This window comes from Leuciscus leuciscus, assembly GCF_965113295.1.
Source record: "Leuciscus leuciscus genome assembly, chromosome: 14".
Taxonomy (NCBI): Eukaryota; Metazoa; Chordata; class Actinopteri; order Cypriniformes; family Leuciscidae; genus Leuciscus; species Leuciscus leuciscus.
Genome location: NC_138738.1, coordinates 15,127,722 through 15,144,492, shown reverse-complemented (window position 1 = coordinate 15,144,492; position 16,771 = coordinate 15,127,722). Strand labels below are relative to the sequence as shown.

At 35.3% G+C, this 16,771-nt stretch overlaps 1 protein-coding gene and 1 long non-coding RNA gene across 4 annotated transcripts in view; both read right to left on the bottom strand.

Annotated features, from left to right (window-relative positions):
- mast2 (microtubule associated serine/threonine kinase 2) overlaps nucleotides 1-16,771 on the bottom strand; it is a 135,768-nt gene that overhangs the window by 83,164 nt on the left and 35,833 nt on the right. The window lies entirely within an intron of this gene.
- Nucleotides 9,159-16,770, bottom strand: LOC309513826. Its single transcript, XR_014211538.1, has 2 exons — nucleotides 12,986-16,770; nucleotides 9,159-12,949 (listed from the first exon to the last, which is right to left on the bottom strand). It is a non-coding gene; the product is annotated as an uncharacterized lncRNA (long non-coding RNA).

The window sequence follows — 16,771 nt, the reverse complement described above, 5'->3', positions numbered from 1 at the left end:
TATGATGTCATTTTATAGGATGCTTAATAGCTCTCACTTAATTAAAACTCATCTGTGTATAAATCACATCTATAGATAAATCACAGTGTAATCCAAACTTTCACATGTGCAACATTTATGTAGAAGCAGAGAGACTCATATTGTACAAGATTCACTGAATACCTAAATTAAAAGTTCTTGACCCAATAGTCAGGCAACATAAAATTCTATTCTAGAATACTAATAAATATTTTTTTTTAAATATTCTATTAGAGTCACAAAAACATAATCACAATTATGTCCTTAATATACTACAGCCTGAGCGCTGAGACTTTTTCATCATCCTGCCTCATAGAAAATAGAGCAACAAAACCAACACTCCTTATGGTTCTCCAGTGAAAAGCATCACAGAGATGCTTTTATTCCTTACTGCAACATTTTATTTCTGTTTTTCAATGTAGCACTTTTCCTACAGCTGAAAAGCCTAATAGGAAAAAAATTTTGTGCATAAGCATCCAGAGGGATGTAAATGAATAAGTGGAGCTTGTTTGTCTCATTGTCTGTTTTTTTTCGTGGTTAGACGTTGGGCTCATAAATGGTGTGAAATCTCCACTTTGAAAGTGTGAGACTCTACAGCGCTGGATGGTAGTTCATTTGACCAGACTTTCCAGGAGCCGGCTCTACCATTGCACCAACCGCAGCTCTGCTTACATAAAACTAAATTAAACCAGCAGCGAGTAACATGGCAAAAACTGCCACGCCACTGTTTATTGTGCAGATTACAAGAATCAAACAACTTGTCCCAATGGGGTGAGCTAATTTACACAGTCTTACAGTGACAATGAGGCACAGGGCTGGCTGCTGTATTGACAGACAGTCTGAAGCTACAAGCGGGTTAATTAAAAGGGAGACATCAGTTCCTCCCTGGCTGATCCAGACTTGACTCAATCAATCACTGTACAAACTCAATAACTGTTTTTTTCCAGCCCATCACATCCTGTTTGAGAGCATCTGATCAAATAGGAAAGGAGCTGGACACTGTCACCGTCTTTGGATCTAGGCTCCAAAAGCGATAATGAATAATGAATGAGGGTGTCTCAGCTGAAAGAAGAAAACCACAGGGTCAGCAGTATGTTTAGAAACCTGCTTTTGTCTTCAATAAGAATCAGAAAAGCATAACAAATATTACATTATATATTATATTATATATAAACAACTACAGATCTTTCATTTTTCCCATTGCAAATTATGTTATCAGCATCATTATATTATAATTGTTGAATTTCAAATTTGTTATAGTCCCAGAAACTGATATCCAATTCTGCTATTTGATGCAACCACCTAGAACTATGTAAATACATATAAGGTCAAGGCTGGATGCGACCAGACACGCAGGATTCAATCTGTTTAAATAAATAAATAAGTCTCAACCACCAAATCTTGCAACTGATTGTAAGTGAGAGTGACACAAAGAGCAACAGAGAAAAAAAACAAAAAAAAAACTAAATGTGAATCAATTCACAAAGAGACAACATTCACAACAGCCCTGACAGTTTCCACGGCAACCTCACATGGCTTTTATCCATGGCTGTGTTGGCTGAAGAAATAGATCTGATCTATGAGTGAAATGGCATTCAGGTAGAGCTGACCTCCAATAAGCACCTGATGCCAAAGCACAGACAGCCAATAACAAATATAAATGACATGCAGGAGAAAGAGAAAGTGTATGTGCTGCTGATACAATTGGGAATCAAAGAGATAGTTCACCCAAAAATGAAAATTATTTATGATTTACTCACCCTCAAGCCATCCTAGATGTATATGACATTCTTCTTTCAGACGAACACAATTAGAGTTATATAAAAAAAATATCATTGCTCTTCCAAGCTTTATAATGGTAGTGAATGGGGGTCCTGATTTTGAAGATCAAAAAAGTGCATCCATCCATCATAAAATTATTCCATATGACTCCAGGGGGTTAATAAAGGCCTTCTGAAACGAAGCGATGCATTGGTGTAAGAAAAATATCCATATTTAAAACTTTATAAACTAAAATAACTAGCTTCCGGCACACGGGCCTACTCAAGTCGACTTGTATGACGTAGGATGTAAGAGTGTCCAAAGCTTTGACGCCTCTCGCGGTTCAAACAAATAGTGCTGGCCAACAAACTCAGACTCCTCTTCTCTTATATCGAAATCCTCCGACATTACTCTATAAAAAAACTCATTTTAGACTACTAATTTGTGACCAGTATTATGTTTTGCTCTATCCTCTGCGCTTTTCTTGCACAAACGCATCACTTAGCTTAAGAAGGCCTTTATTAACCCCCTGGAGTCATACGGATTACTTTTATGATGGATGGATGGATGCACTTTTTTGTGCTTCGAAATCAGGACCGCCATTCACTGCCATTATAAAGCTTGGAAGAGCCAGGACATTTTTTTTATATAACTCCGATAGTATTTTTCTGAAAGAAGAAAGTCATATACACCTAGGATAGCTTGAGGGTGAGTAAATCATGGGATAATTTTCATTTTTGGGTGGACTATCCCTTTAAAGCAACAAAATCATTAAAGCAACTAAGACAAAAAAAAGCATAAAATAGAGACCGTTTAATAACAGTTATCAGTTTCATTTGGCAATGGATTGATGTCAATTTTAAAGGGATAGTTCACTTTGAAATTAAATTTTGGTATGTTTTAGCTTACCTCAAGGGCATCCAAGTTGTAGGTGTCTTTTTTTCCGCAGTAGTTTCAATTTTGATATTTTTAGGTCAAATCGTTCTTGTCTGTCAGTCATATAATGCAGGTCTATGGTCACCGCCTCAAAGAGCATGCACAGAGTCCAAATTAAAACAATTCCCCATCGTCCAAATTAAACAATTCCCCATCGTAAGTACACATTGATGGCCTAAGACACGAAACGAGCGGTTTGTGTGAGAAAACGAACAGTATTTATATCGTTGTTACCTCTTGTAACACAGCCACGTCCAAGTGATCTGAGAGCGCAGGCGGGTATAGATATATACAATAGAAGTCGCCTTGGCTACTGCAGTTCATTGGAACGAAAGCGTAGCCAAGGCGACATCTAGTGTATATATCTATAACCGCCCGCGGTTATAGATATGCCAATATAACAACTAAATAGTATGAGAATGTTAAGATTGATGTTTTAATAGTGTATCTGTAATAAATTTCAGTAACATAAATGGTGTTAGATTATACATTTGAATCAACCTCAACTCAACCTGTCTGTTTTGTACAAATCAATTTGAAACTCTGATTCAATGATACTTGCATCATATCTAAAAGAGATTTTCAAAACAGTCATTTTTTAATATATTAAAAGTAAATCTCCTTTTAAGCCATTACTGACTACACTGTAAAAAATGATTTTTTGGTGAAGTAAATACTACTGAAAAAAAAAACAATGTAATTTACATGAAAAAGTTAGTTCAGGCAAGAATGAAAAAAACTAAGTAAATTCCATATCAGTACTTAATTCAAGCGAGTAGAAATGAAAGCGTAAACATCAACTAGTGTTGTCACGATACCAAAATTATTGTTTCGATACCGATACCAAGTCAAGTATTGCGATTTCGATACTTTTTCGATACTTTTCCTGAAAAGGGAGAAACACTCTCAAATATCATTGCTGTGCTTTATTTTAAAACCGGGACAACATTCTAATCATATAACACACTAATAAATGAACATATGAACAGCAGATATATTAAACATTTGAACAAAATATGAAATATAAAAATATAAAAAATAAATTAGAGCAATGACATTCAAGGTAAAAAAAATTATAAATTTAGCAGCATTATCTCATTTATCATAAGAAACATAAGAGCTTTATCTTGATTCTGAACTTTGAATAAAAATATGAACAGCGATTATATTAAACAATGTTTAATATTGGTAACATATGATAAGCCTCATTGGTGATATATTTGACATGTGGGGAGAGAGTTGTGGAAGGCCTATACTTCATGTTAAACATAAATATATAGAAATAGCAGCAAAGACAACGTCGGCAGTGTTGACGGCAAAATAGGCTACAGAATACATTTATATTGTATTTATGTCAAAACTTTCAAACATCAAAATGTCATTTATTAATATGTATTCGTGTCAAAATGACATAGAAACATCTTTTCCTATTCTATTTTGCCTGGAAACGCTTCCAACACGCTTGCTTGTCACGTGAAAAATAGGCGTCGGTTCTATTTCTAGCATGCACACGTTTTCTGCGCGTCTCGAGCTGCGCCCAGACGCGTGTGTCACGCAGGCAGTTAACATGGGAGCCGAAATAAAAACGGACACGACACGCAGTCAGTGTGTCGCCGGCATTACAAATCTGGAAGGCGGTCTTTCTTAGAAGTATCGATACTAATAAATTAAGGAATCGTGACGTTTTTCATTTCCGATTTACTTTTGAAGTATCGATTCACCGTGCAACAGAGCAAGGTAGGCAACGTACTTCCATATGTCACTCCTCGCGTCATCTATTTCTACGAGTCGTGGACCACTTGTGCTCGCACATGCAGCCATCTCGCTGTAGTGTTTTGTCACATGACACTGACAGCGGCAGGTTCTTTGCTGCGTGCGTCAGGAAAAAAACACAGACGTCCATATGGGAGGCGTTTTTTTTTTTTTTTTTTTGTATCGATACTGATAAATGTAGGTATCGTGACGTTTTTAATTTCCGAGTATCGCGATACTTTTGAAGTATCGGTACACCGTGCAACACTAACATCAACTCAATAAAATTAAGTAAAAATTACTAAACTTTTCTGATACTGGGGTTCCCATCATGCACTGGACCTTGAATAATTAATGAGGTTCATTTTTCACTGGTTTCCAGCTGTATTTACACTGTTTTATCATTGCTTTTGTTGTCAGGATTAGTAACATGCCATTTTGTGACATTTCGAGTAAACTTTCTGCTAAAAATGACACATTCAAACACAAAAACGATCCATCAAATGTTACCGTCATTGTGTATTGTCTACCAAGTATTGAGGTCTTTGCATTCACATGATGCTTAACATCTAACATGATGTAGTATAAATTCCTTAGATAATCTAAGTAAAGCACATACTATAAATGACTGGTATAATTCAATATTATTGTTTGAGTGAAATGTAATGCAAAGGAAATTTCAACTAAATCGATAATAATCAACCTTTTACTAGCCAAGTTAAAATGACTTATTTTCTTTGTTACTTTCACTTAACTAGGTTAAGTAAAGTTTACTTAATTCCATATTCCAAGTAAATTTAACTTAAAGATTTCTAATTAAAGCTACTGATAAATATGTTTAGGTTTTTACTTGGCAAATCTTTGTAAATTTACTAGCATTTTCTGAGTGAAAAAAGTTGCCTAGCTTTTTTTAAGTAAATGTCACTCCAAATTTTTTTCAGTGTACTACCACTACTACTAATTACCTTATTAAGCCAGACTACAAGCATAACTGACAGAAAATGTTATTTCTAGAACAGCTGTCTTAAGATTTGACATCTCGGTTACCTGCTAAATTAACATGGTTCAAGCTTAGGGTCTGCTGAAAAAAAGAAAAGAAAAGTGAAACCTATCAAATACACTGTCGATAACTATAAAACTGCAATAAAGATGCAGACAAACAGAAACGCCAATGGGTTCATACATCTCATTCACCCAGCCAAAGGTTGACACAACCCAATCAAGACAAAGCCTTAGGCTCAGACATTAATCATCTGCCAACATTGACTGCTTTGTGCAAGAAAACCACTTCTAAGAAAGCTTGTTTAACAAATGCTAATTGATGTATACATATTTACAAGACAGCTGCATATTTTGAAAGCAGACATAAACCATATAGTCAAGCCTTTTATCACAAGAAAGCAAACCGTGTACATAGTATGGCACATTGTACATGTAGTAAATACACAGATCCTTGAACAGATGGGTTGTGAGATCAGCAGGTGAGCTGAAACAGACATTGGTTCTTGCCTTAAGGCAGAAACACAGTCCACCACTGACAGCAATTAAACACCCTCCCTGAGCACCCAGCTAATGCATTTCAAATCAAGCTCTCACAAAAACCATATCAAGCATGCTATTAATATACATAAACACTTTACACAACACTTATTTTAATTGACCCACACACTAATTGAGCCTCATACATTAAATGCATGAATGCAAAGAAACAAGGTTGTAACGGGGCAAAATAAAACGTCTCAAAAGCAAGACAAATGTAAGACAACAATACTAGAGACAAGGAAAGAGGGAATACTACTATACTATGACAGTCCCGCTCATAGCACTTGTTAAGCCTCTTGAGGGAAATGATAGCTATTTCCATCTCAAACTAATTTCAAAACTGACAAAACAAGATACCCCAAGACCTAACGCCTCGTTGGAGCAGAGAGATGAAGAGTGTATGATATTTAGGCTGGTGTGGGATCGTAGCCTCATTAAAACAGTTGGGAATAAAGAGGTGTGTCAATTGTCATGGAGAACAAACTCAACAGACCACACTTTTTTTTTTTTACCAGAAAAATTTTCAATTCTAGTTAAAAAGTTAAGTGTGTAATGTCTAATAATGCATTGTCAAAGTAATTTATACGCTCCAAAGCTGCATTTATTTTATTAAATCTACAGTAATATTGTGGAATATTAGTATAATTTAAAATATCTATCTTCTATTTGAATATATTGTAAAATGTAATTTATTCCTGTGATAGCAAAGTTGAATTTTCAGCAGCCATTACTCCAGTCTTCAGTATGGCACATGATCAGAAATCATTCTAATATGCTATTGCACAAGAAACATTTCTTCTTATCATTAATTTTGAAAACAGTTTAGTAATAATCTTAATATTTTAGTCGAAACGCTGATACATGTATTTCAGGATTCTTCAAAGACTAAAAATAATAGTATTTATTTGAAATAGAAATCTTTTGTAACAAGGTATTTAGTCCTTACTGTCACTTGATCTAGTTAATGCATCCTAAATAACAGTATTAATTCTGTAAAAAACAAAAGTAAAAAAATTTGTCTTGACCCCAAACTTTTGACCGGTACTGTCTGTGTGACGCACATATATACACAGGTATTTATTTATTTATTTTAAATTACACTTCACCTTTCTGTAATTTGAAGTGGAAAAATTACATAACACACAAAAAAAAGAATAAGTTTTATGCCTTATTATTTGTACCTGTCAATCTCAGAGTCTGTCAGTAATACAGGATCAAAGAGCACGAATGCGATCCCTATGTTGTCAATTATGGCACCTGCTAAAAATATGGAGAAAATGCACAGCACAAACCATCAAAGTCTCTGGCACTCTTGCTTCGCATAAAACACAAAGAGGAAAAGATTTCCTTTAGCAATGTGACTTGTTTAAGTCCTCCAACAGCACTGGAGCTCAGAGTCCTTGAGGAACAGACATGGGAATAAGCAAAACAGGAACAAGAGAGCTAGCAAAAAAAAAAAAAAAAAGAAGAAAACCTTGTTAGCCGATTAGTTTTGGAAAATGAGTTGCCGGAAGCCAAGAGTAATGTTGTGCTGTGTTTATTGACTCAAGCATCTCAAGCAGACACGTTAAATTTTTCATATGCATCTTAATTGCTATCTGGACTCAGTCAACCAGAATCTCACCATGGGCAGGAAGAAAGGCAAAAGGGCTGTGTGAGTCCTGTGGAGACCTGGGTAATTAACTGAATTTGGATCAGCTCATTTGAAAAGAAAGCAAGTCTCAATCAAAATTAATTCAACAAAATAACTGCTACTGAAACAGACATATAAGCTTGCATTGGTAAAGCTTGGATATTAAGGACTAACGTAGTATTCAGAACTGGCCCATATGAGGTCCAAAGCGGTCATTTCAGCTAAAGAACTTGTCATATTCTGCCCAATTAAAGTATGATTCCTGCCCCTAGATATGAGTTTTAAAAGGTCACAGCTTTGACAAATGAGGATAAGAACATGTTAGAAAGAAGAAGAAAAAACAGCAAGAGGAGGTGATGACAGCAGAGAAAGTGGGAAGAAAGAAGAGGAGGTTAGAAATTAAGAACATTTTCAGAAAAAATTAAATATTTTCAAAGCATAAGCTTAAAAAGAGGTCTGTTCTTGTGCCTTTAAAACTTTAAAAAAGATTTTAAGAACATCATGGCAAAAAAAATGACAAATCTTCTTTGAGAGATGCAAAAATTAAACAATAATGAATCAGATGGTCTGTTATATAAAAAGTAACAGTCTGCTTAAAAGAGTTTAAATAAAGAACACCAAAAACAAGAACTACAGCACCTATAAAAGCAAAAGGCAAGATGAAAATTACAGTACAGCATGGCACTAGAGTATATTACACATGGGTTTAATACCCAGGGAATGTATAAACTGATAAATGTATACTGTGCAATTAATTTGTTAGTGCTTACACTGCATTGGCATCTGTTTATCTGCTTCAGGCCCAAGCATGCAAGTTTGAGCCGGACATTACTATCACTTTTCTCTTCTCTTTTCATCAGTATATAGATCATGTTTGGTTAGCCAGGTTGTTTTTAGGAACTGAACCTCTTACATAAGGCAGCACAGTTTAAAATATTTGATTGCGTCATTTCTTTGAGGGCCACGCTGCAAACCTGTTCTAGCCTAAATCCAGTCTGCAGGATATAGGCTAAGGGTAGCTATCCTCAGTCTCTGACCCAAGGCGAGACCAAGTACATCTAGTCTACTTTCAGAGATGAATTATGAATGTGTCCTGCTGGCTCAACAGGTGAAGTTATCGAGGGCAGTGAGACGAAAAGTAACACGGTTTTGTAAATCAGTTTTCTTTTCCTGTATCTCTCTCTTCACTGGTTTTTGAATTCTTAACCTTGAAGAGAAAGACTTTCTGTGGTGACAAGGATGATGGGATGTTTGAAGTTTCTATATTTTCCCTTTTGTTTTTTTTTCTATGGCTAATGCCAATGGCCAATATAAAGCTGATATGTATAAATATACGTGTGTGTGTGTGTGTATGTTAAATATATATATATATATATATTTTTTTTTTTACTTTACTAAAATAATTAATAAATCTTTTTTTTTTTTTTAAAGGCAATCATTGGAACTAGATAATCTGTAAAAATAAACATTTGTACTTTAGATAGCAAAGTTTTGATTCTGTAGTCCTATTATGGCATTTCTTTTAAATAAATTTGAAAACATGAATAGTAAGGAAGTAAATACTGTAACCAACTGTGCACTCAATAATCTCCTTAGTCTATGGGAATCACATTTTCTCCAATAAATGCCAGGCAAAGCTAATTTTACATACAGTGAATATAACAGAAGCAAACTGGACATAGCACAGCATAGTTTGTGCCAGCGCTCAGGCAGCACTGTCAAAATAGAAGTCCTGCTTTATCAGTCAAACTCCTCTCTTATGAATATACATGATTTTTAACATTTTTCTAAATTACTAGCCTATTCAATTCTTCAAGGATAAAACTTGTTTTTATGGGGAAAAAAACTGCACTTATGCATTATGTAAAGATGCACAGTACTTTCTCATTAACTTTTTATGTAAAGCTTAACTGTTATTTAAAGATTGACTGACTAACGTTTAGTGAGGCTAACATAATCAACATTTCACAATAAGCAAAAAAATGGCAAGCAAAACTTGCTTGATGCTTATCTAAATGACAGTTGAGCTGTCAATGCTAGTTCTTGTATTAAAAATGTATGTGCTCTTTCTGCCCACAAGACATTCTCAAATGACACTGGCGTGATTTAGATCAGATATTTAAAAAGCGTTAAAGGCGTTTTTTCCCTCCAGGTACACAGTGAAATCTTGTTTTATTGTTTTGCGTCATAGATCACAATCTGGGCCAAATGCAAGGAACATCAGATTAAAAGCCTGAAGATAGAAACAGAAGGTGCGTAGCAAAAAGAAAAACAACTGTCAGACCCAGAAAAATAAAACAAGCAGAGAGAGTATAGTGTAGGAAAAAAGCTAGCAGCACAGAAACAAAAAAGACAGATCCCAGCAGCCTCTACAGCTGCCATGAGTGTCGTCACATTGGGTAAGTTGGCAGCACAGTGGAGGGCCTTTCAAGTAATTATTCATAATTGCCTTTTGAATATTTAATCCTGTACATAGTCACTCACTTCAGTTGTTTGTGACCTCAATGACGGGAGATGAGCGATCATTCTGGTTTTCTTTGTCTTCTTTGTGTCTCCTTTAAAACCTATTGCCTCTGGGTAACATTTTCAAACCACCAAAAATAAATCGATACAAATAAAAAAAAGAGGTAGAGAGGACAGCTACATTTTTTGAAAGGATGGAAACAGATTTCAATATCCCATTAAAAGATTTAAGTGATAAAGGATTGACTGTGTATTCATGAGGGCCGCAGCTACTTATGTGGTCCTCCGAATGCTTATAAAAGCTCCATTAACCACACTAAAGACCAGATTCCCTGGGAAGAGAAAAACAAATCACCATTTAAAATATACACAACCACGGCACAATTTAAGTCTGGTATCCTCTGTAGAAAAGTCACTTCAACTTCTTTATCTGTTCTTCTTTAACTGATTAAATACAATTTTAGATTTCCAAGGCAGACCAGCTCTTTAAATCTTAATTTAATATTTGAACATAAAACTAGAACAACAATAACATACACAAAAAAGAAACGGCAGGAATGAATTACAATATCGCCTACAGCACTAGAACAACCCTCCCTGCCTTTTCCCCCTGCCTATATGCAAATATTATGCAAATATCACGGTATGTTAATGCCACTGTTGACTTACTCCAGCCTCACTGCCATCACAAATTAGACTGAACACCAAAGGAATAAACCAAAATAACCATTTTCTTCCATAAATGTGTGCCATAAAAATATATGAACAGACCACACTGACCTGTGCATAACAATCTTCTGTTCGCATTCACTCACTTCGCACGGACTCACCGTCACTCGCATTAACACGTTTATGCAGGCTACAAATGCACACTTCACAAGATATCACAGCTGGATTCGATTAAGGTTTGTGAAATTAAATGTTCATTAGATATTCAGAAATTTGTTTAAATTATGTAGATACGCATTTGCTGAATGTTGACGACAAATGAGAAAGTATTTTAGCCTGATTGTTAGCCTTTTTTGTTACAAATAATATAAAAGCAAACGCTTTACTTTTTCGCATACCATTTACTTTCTTTGTTTACCAGTTCTGTCTAACAAAGTATTAGACATGACTCACAGAGATCGTAAACTAATGAAGACGGAGAATGTGAGTGAGCGCTGTGTGATCAAGCACTACATTTCTCAGCGCTGCCCGTCAAAATAAAAGTCTGGAGCGCCGTCAAAGTCCCGCTTCCAACACATCGGCTAATCAGAAAAACGTATCGGCCGATGCCGATATTTTAAAAATGTGTGTATGACCACTAAAAATTAGTTATAATCACTTACTGTATGTTGGATGTTGTTGCCAAGGACAAAACACTCTCTGTACAGTAATAGCTTTGGTCAAAAGAATGTGATGTCCTATAAGGAGCATTCATTTAGACTAATACAGATCTATTAAAATTCAATAAATATGCAACTTTTACAATTATATTTTATGTACATATTGCTATGTGGTTGCTAAATTGTTGTTTTTGATTGCTAGGGTATTCTGGCTGTTTGTTTCCTGCTCCAAGTCAAAAGAAACAATCCTCAAATCTATTTCTGGTCCCTAAAAATGACCCGGGTCCTCTTTCAATGTAAACGTATTTTAAATACTAGGTGTTTGTTCAAATCCCTAAGCACAATGAGTAATGGAAATTCCTGCACCTTGTCTGCCCCTTGGGGTAAACTTAATGGCAGAACGAAAAATCTTTTGAAAACTGATCAGATGAATCAATTTGCATAATCAGTTATGGTTCATGTCAGAACCCCACCACCGCCTCCCACCCACCCCCACCCCCAACCGTCATTTAAAAAATCTGTGCTTGCCCAACACACACACCTCTCCATATTAGAAGATAAACACCATCTGCCTGTCCTGCATGGTTCCCTTTAAGTCATTCCATCCCTGTGTCTCTCCCACACCTCTCACAATAAAGCCCCACAGAAGCAGCCTGGACCTGAGGATTACGAACTACATCACCACAGGATAAAACAACCCTGGGTCATTTCCTTCACCACACTGTCGTGCCTATGAATAAATAGTAAGACTAACATCTCACTTGTATGGCTGCAAACCTATAGAGATTTATATGTGAAAATATACAAGTCAAAGACGAGTTACACAATGCAAATTTTATTTTGCACCATAATACTTTTTAATTTGTTATGAATAATTGAATCTTGTCATTTGCATCCATGATCCATCAAGTTCCAAATAAAAAGAGAAAATAAATGGATACAATCAAGTATCTTTCATATATAAAGTACCAGTATTAGGCATGTGCCGGTATCAAATTTTAATGCTGAGATTAATTGATTGAGCTTTTATCACGGTATACGGTATTATCACGATATTTTAATTGCTCAAGAGAAACGGATGGATTGGGGGGGATGTAGGAAAAAAACAACTTGCATCACAATAGGTGTAATTGTGATTATCAAAACATTTGGTAACTAAACAGAATTTTACACAATTTTCACGATTTCAATTCAATTCTTGAGATTTGATTTCAATCTTGATTCAATATTGACTCTTCGGATAAATATTAGGTAGGCTACAGTAGATAGCCTACATGTAAATTTTTCTCAAGAAAAAATATATCTCACATAATGCTGCAAACATACAGAGCCCTATCAGCTGGTATTATTAAAGGTTAAAAATGAACAAATTAATATAATTTGGTTTTCATTATAATAAGAATTATGACACAAGTAAAAATATAATACAAATGTAATATAGTGCACATATTTAGCTAAATACTCCTCTCTATAGCAATTTTTTTATAGTCAACTAACGTGCTGGTCATTAAATGGCCTTCCTGAGGTAACGTTAAATGTAACGTTCTGTGACATAATTGTTCACCTGCAGCTTTATTGACCTCTTTCCGTGGTTGAAAAACACTGATTGATCGATATTATGTAAGAGGCATAAAAACCTTTCGGCAAGTTGTACTGTATCTTTAAATAAAAACTAACAGATGATCGGTTTACTTGAACTGAGGCGCTACAGCGATCGGTCACGTCACATTTACAAGCGCCAAAACGGTATTTATTGTCTGAATTTCGTAATAAAATGGACAGAACATGAGAGCTGAGAATTTTTTTCATATCAAAAGTAACCTGCTCTGTCTAGTCTGTCGGTGTCAGTGTCCTCTTTGCTCCGTGATTTTTCTCTGCGTGAGAAAATGGATGTGTGGCGTGAGAGCGTGTGAAAAGTGTAAATTGCGTGAGTCTCACGCTGAATACATAGAGTTGACAGCCCTGCTTTTAGAAGGGGGATAAATCGTCGGCAGCGTTCCTCCTTCCGTCATGCTTCTCCATGTGAGGATTCATTACATTAGACTAGAGTGCGCACTGCGCCGCATGCACACAGTGCTTCTACATGTGGGGATTGTTTACATCAAAGTGCGCACGTGTTTCGCGCAGCATATAAGAATCTTTGGAGGGAGCTCAAACTCCGTGTTTCTCAGCGACAGCCCAGAAACCTGACTGATCTAGAGAAGATCTGTGTGGAGGAGTGGGCCAAAATCCCTCCTGCAGTGTGTGCAAACCTGGTGAAAAACTACAGGAAACGTTTGACCTCTGTAATTGCAAACAAAGGCTACTGTACCAAATATTAACATTGATTTTCTCAGGTGTTCAAATACTTATTTGCAGCTGTATCATACAAATAAATAGTTAAAAAATCATACATTGTGATTTCTGGATTTTTTTTTTTAGATTATGTCTCTCACAGTGGACATGCACCTACGATGTCAATTTCAGACCCCTCCATGATTTCTAAGTGGGAGAACTTGCAAAATAGTAGGGTGTTCAAATACTTATTTTCCTCACTGTAATTTATTTTTACATCACAAATAAGTACTGTTGATGTATACCGCTACAGGTATACCTGCCCATCCCTACTTACCTCTACGGTCAACACCAAAATATATATTTCCTAATAACCAGTATGCACACAAAACCAGTAGTCCACAATAGTCACAAAAAATTTGGATTATTTATTAGGGATGCACCGATACCACTTTTTCCAGAACGAGTCCGATACTGATTATTTCTTTTTGGTACTTGCCGATACAGAATACTGATACCTGTATTTTCACTGCATTTGTCATTTTTAAATGTAGAGAAACCAAAAGAATATAAATCATATTAGTTGGCTTAATTTGTTCAGCAAATATATATTTCCTTCAGTTATTTTCATGCTAAATTAAGCCTGCTAAAATGTATTGTATGAGCTTCTGTTACTTTCACTGTTCATTCTATTGCTCTATTATATTTTATCTTTCATTTAATATTGCAGCACATATTTAGAGCTGCTCCAGCAGGGCTCAGTGCAAGGACTGGGTCAGTGGTTCAAATGTTTAGATACTAGTGAAATATCACAATTCTCTATTCCAATTTTGACACTGCAGCAAATCTACTAGCCTAATTAATGTAAATTTAAAACATTATTAAAGACAAGTTAACAGTCAGTAATAAAATAAGAACAAATAATCAAATTATAAATAGCACATATAAATACAATAGAACAAAGAAAGACGTATAAATCGCATTTCATTATCGTATAAATTAAATCAAGATGGATCTTTATAAAGTTACAAAAGGTATTTAATATTTATGCAAAAAAGGTTATATTTCCTCTAGCAATTTCCTAGAAGCTGCTTTATATAGTAATGAACATAATTTGTCAAATAGATTGCACACATAACAAAATGAATCATTTCCTTTTAAAAACTCAATATACTGCTGCCTCATGATTGATATTATATTTATGAAGTTGCTTGCTTGATCCGAATATGAATTTATGATCCAATGGTTATTTTTCATTCAAAACAGAGATGAATTCGATTCACATCAACAGGCCTTCAAATTACGTTTGAGATATGATGCACAAACAATCTATATTATCCTTCATACGCAACAAAGTACAAAAGAAGTGTCCTAGCAACTTTAAATAACTGTGGACTATTACATCTTAATATAAGCATGCTACTGTTTGCTGCTGGCATATAAATCCTAATAAGCAGCAATTAGTGTATCCATGGCTTCTCTTTCAAAAGACAAGGCCTTTAAAGAGGGCCAGCTGAAGCACTGGCATATTAATTACCACTTTATTAGGACACCCTGCTACACTGCAGTGCTGAGTATATTTTTCATCCATAAACATAAGGGCTGAGATAATAACACAGCCCATGTGCAGCACTTTACCCATTCAAGATTTGTACCATTTAGTTCTACATGAGTGGGCAGTCAGCGCCTCTGTGTGTTCAGGACGTGGGCAATGCTGCCACCTGAAGGTTAGAAACAACCATGAGCATTACAGAATTCTTGGTATTATGTCAAAGGCTAGATTTCTAGATGTTCAGGAGCAGTGTAGAGTAAATCTACTGAAACACTACAACTTAAAGTCCCCCCTGTGGTGAAAATCAAGCTTTTAATGTTGTTTGTCTATGTGGTGTTTTTAATATGCCCAAACCATGTGAAAATTCAACACCATTGCTGAGGATTTTATCTTTAACACTCTTTAAAACTAAAACAGTGAACCAAAGACCATCTCAAAAACACATGAAGAACCGTTTATAGAACCACTGTCTCAAACCTTATTTACATTAACTGTCCACATATATCTAATAATATTTTCTAGTCATCAAAAGGGTTCAGTATGGCATGAAAGACTACATCCAAAAGGGAAAAGTTGAGTAGATAAAATAGAAATATATATATATATATATATATATACACACACACACACACACAAAACAATATATAACAATATTTATAAATATAAATAAGTATTGTAATATAATATAATATAATATAATATAATATAATATAATATAATATAATATAATATAATATAATATAATATAATATAATAAATAAGCTTTCCTTTTAGCATTTAGTATTGCCCACTTTCATTGGTGTAGTACTAGCCACGGACAGCAGATGTAGCTATGGCACTAAGCTTTAGACTGCATGACAACTTCATGGTAAATACCGGTACATCTTCTGCACATACACATACAGCAGGTACAAGATCTCTTCAGATAAATGGTTATATTGCTGTAATTGACACATAGTTTCTTCACTTCTAAACCTTCATAAACAAACACAAAGACCAGCCACACCGAATGCTGCTTTGAGTGCTTTCTATCTGCCTTTTGAAATTACTGATAAATACAATGAAAGTAAGGATCAATACAGATTATCCGTGACAATGTGACCTGACTATGTGAGTAAATTTGCATTTGTAAGCAACTGTATCCTAGTCATGAATCATAAATTGCATCAGTGGCAGTTATTTTACATTTAGTCCTTGTGAATTGTCAATGCTCAGGTGTGTAGACAGGATCCAAAATTCCATTTTGCCACACAAGACAATGGCAAGTGAAGAAAAGTACCTATTTTATCACATTTGATCATGTTTGTCACCACATAGTTCTGGAAGGGGGGGGGGGGGGGGGGCATCATAGGGTCAGATAAAACTTATGATGGCCATTTTACCACTGAGGGTCAGGCTATCATTCTTACAAATCTACCAAGTATTACGTGACAGTGCCTTGTAAAATTATTTACAAACTCAAACCTTTGTTTGCTTGTGTTGGATGGAAGCAGATAGAGGGTGTGCTCCATG